Below are 3,813 nucleotides of genomic sequence, written 5' to 3' on the forward strand. Positions count from 1 at the left end.
AACTTGGGAAGGAATTATTCATTTTTCTTTCTCAGAGGCACAGATGAAGCTTAAAAATGACTGACTGCCCAAACAAAACCACCCCCAAACTTGGAGGGTGTCGTGGTTTAAGCCCAGAGGAGACGGCTTTAGCAGAAAACTTCTCTTGGGTTCTGCAGATCTCTGGTGATAAGCCACTGGCTTACTTTTCTCTTGTTCCTTCTGTAGTTTGACTCTTGCTGCTCTGCTCTCTGATGCGGCCCACTCCAGCTCCATGGCGGAGGCGAGAGCCTGCATATGCAAAAGGTGCGCACAAAAAATGTGTGTCTGCTGTGCTGCCGTGTTCCAGTCCAGAAGATGTTTGCCTGCACGCCTCTGTCTTCTTGTGGAGCTTGTGGGATATAAAAGCAACTCCCTCCACCAAGTAAGATGCTGCAAATGAAACATGATTACCTGCAGGAGCTGGTTACAGGAAAAATCAGCTTACAGGTCTGAGGGAGTCAGAGAAGTGGCCAGGCTACACTGGCTTATGATTCCTCTGCTCTGCTATGCTGTCCCTGCACTGGTGACAGGCAGGGGCCTTTTCTCAGACACAATTTCTCCAAATACTAACATTTCTTGACCTCAGCACACCAAACAAGCTTCTTTGGTGCCTTGACCAGTATGGGGTATGACCTGCATTTGTAGAATTGTCAGTATAGATAACAACTCCTGCTATGCCTGCACAAGAAGGGTGTAAAGCTACATTCTTTTACTCTAGAAGGCCATGCACAAGCTTTAAATCCAGCAGCAGCTTGGCCATCCGAGAGCCCTGTTTGCATTCCCTATGAAATCCTTGCACAGCTCCAGACACCAACAATCTTACCAATAATTAACAATGGAAATTTCATTCCCACATGCCCTTGGATAACCAGGTAATTTAAAGGAGGTATTTTTCTTAGCCTGTCAAATACCTGACAGGGTGTTGGAAAGTTGCTTAGTTTGTATTGGTGCTGTGCTTGGGGTGAATACTTGCCTACAACAGAAGGAGGAGTCCTGTGTTCCTCTGCCACAGGCCTCTGTGGGACTCTGCATCCCCCTTGCTTGGGTACAGTGTTTAAAAGCTCCTACATGATGTAGGATTTCTTACACTGTTCTGCAGCCAGGCCCTGTTGTGTGGGTGCAGTCAGAGATTCAGGGGGTCAGTACACCTCACTGAGCTGACCAGGCTCTGGAAACCATCGCAAGCATCCACGACCTTCAGGAGGAACCTTTCCAGTTAAACCAGCTCACTCTAAAGCTGCCACTGAGTCCCTGCTCTGGACTAGGGCCTAACTCGGTCCCTTTTGTCAGCCATGTTGCAGGATTAAGCTAGCCCTCCCTTCAGCTGGGTGGCAGGCATGCTGCAGGAAAGAGTATGGAGAAAGGAAGAAATAAGACCTTTTGTGTGAGGGCTTTTGTGGGTGGTATGTACACCAGTGTTATCCACAGGGATGGCAAAAGTGTGGCATGGTCATTCTGGGTGGGCTTGGCACTGAAAAGCAAAGATTCCTTTTTTTCAGTTAGCTTCTCTTCAGAAATCCTTGAGGTATGCATGTGGCCCAGGGATCCAGCTGTCTATGAAGGGCAGGCAAGGGCTGTCTGGTTGAACCCCTTCAACCCAGGTCTGCTCCTGTCGTCCCACACTCAGTGTTATAGCGTCAAAACAGCCAATCTGAATGTGGCTGAACCAAGACAAACACATTGGGGCTGGAAGGTTTCCTCAGGTAGTGGGTGATCAAGGAATATCTGGATTGTGAGAAAGTGTGCAGGAGCAGGACTGTGGGTTCTGCAGAACCAGTACTCACTGAAGAAAGAAACAAGGTACAGGGATTAGCTGTGATGTTTGCATTTAAGCTGTTACCTGCTCCTCCCAAACAGATAGAGATGAAGACAATGTTGTGAATGGAGCAGGCCATGGAAGACAAAAGATGGCAGTGAAGGCAAGTCCCCACTTTTATCATAACTCCCCTAGTAATTCTCACACCACAGCTGACTCCCTTTGGAATAACTGCACTAGCAAGACCCTCCCTCTTCAGATGGGAGAATGGTGGCAGGACTGGGAGCATCCCAGACCCAGGGGTTGTCATCTTGAAGCAGGCTATCTGTGTGGTTGTTTCAAACGGGAGTCTGATACTGAAGGAGGAGGAGCCTGCCAGAAAGTGCAAGGGCCAGCAGGTAAAGCTGGCAGGAGCTGATTGAGAAAGCTTGGGAACTGTTATATCTGACATCACCCCTTTAACTGGGTAGGCCATTTGACCGCTCTGCAGACAAAGTGGGTAGAGTAAAAGTCTCAACTTCTGGTCTTTTCTGGGCAGTGCTTTCATCGTGACGGTCAATGGACTGCTTACAAAGCATTTAGTGAGCACCCAAGGATCTCCATTCCTAGCACTCACCCTGCAGAGTCTCTTTGCAGCTGCAACTTTGAATTTTGCAATCTGTGGTGGCAATAAGGTGGCCCCGGGAAAGTCCTGCCAACCCCCTTACTTCAGACAGCTTTTTACCCAAGCATTATCCATGCCTCAATTTATAGTCAAGCAGTGTCACCATGTTGGGGGCTTCACGAAAGCCCTTGCATAAACAGCAAATCCCCTGTAACTAAGCAGTCAGCAGTAGTTCTAAAGTGAAGGTGTTTGAAAGATTAGGACATGTTTGACTATGCAGAACAAAGTCCATGAGTATCCTCACTCATGGACTTAGTAGCATTTATCTGCATGCAGCAAATTCTTCTGCTTTGTGTCTCTTGTTTTCTCTTTCATCGTAATAGCTGGGCATGAGTTTGTGGGTATCCTTGTTTGTTTTTGAAGGCAGTGGATGGAGATGGAAAAGGTTTTCTGTGCAGGAGGTGTGAGCCTATTGGTTTAGCTCTGAATAAGGGGATTACAGAGTCAAACATGGGGAAACCCTGTTCTGGTAGGTCCTGCACACGTCCCTTCAAACTCTGTTGGCGTCTCTCCAAAAAACAATGGTGAATTGTGTAAGGTATTTTGAGAGAATGACATGAGCATGAGTATAAATCTGCCTCTCAGTAGGAGGAGAAAATATGCTTGCTATTTGGTTTAAGCTTGCTCAGGGGTAGAGAAAAAGGTAGGCAGGCATAGCACTGAGTAGCAAGGCAGGCATTGCCAGTCTCCACTGAGGAAACCACGATGGTTTCTCATGTTAGTAATGGTTTCTCCTCTCGTTTGCAGGTGAACAGTTCAAAGATGCCCATCTTGGCAGTGCCTGAAATTTTAAGAGCTTTGGGAAAGGGGTCCAATATCACAGTTCAAATCAAAACTGTAATTCTTAGGAACACCTTGGCTTTGAAAGGAACTGGATGGTTTTTGTGATGAAAGCATTCCCTTCTTCATGAGCATGTGAGTTACATCCCATATAAACCTTTGCTAGGTTCTGTTTGCTCCCCAAACTGTCCCTCTCCCAAAACATGGCTCTCACAGTCTCAATTTTCACCCCTGCAGCAAATTTTCCCTCAAAAAAAAAAAACTAGGAAGAACTATACTGCTCCCTATTCCTGGTTACCATACAAAGGAGCAGTGATTCTGTTGATCCAAACCTCTTCCAAAGTGCCAAACTCAGTTTGTCTTTTCAATTGCATGGGTTCTGTGTAAAGATCTTTTGGAGTGTACTGGAGCCAGAGATGCTAGCAGTACCTCCTGGCACCAAAAGAAAGTCCACTTGTTGTCCAGGAGGTCAGTTCTTCCAGCACATTGTCATGGGTCTCTTCACACCTGGAGTAAAGTCTGACAGCTAGCAACGTCCAGACTCTGCACGCTGTGCCAGGAGAGGGGTGCCTTCCTCTTCAGCCATCCCCTC

Source organism: Pezoporus occidentalis, unplaced genomic scaffold, assembly GCF_034315485.1.
Source record: "Pezoporus occidentalis ecotype Australia unplaced genomic scaffold, CSIRO_AGI_Poc_V1 ctg238, whole genome shotgun sequence".
NCBI classification, from domain to species: Eukaryota; Metazoa; Chordata; class Aves; order Psittaciformes; family Psittacidae; genus Pezoporus; species Pezoporus occidentalis.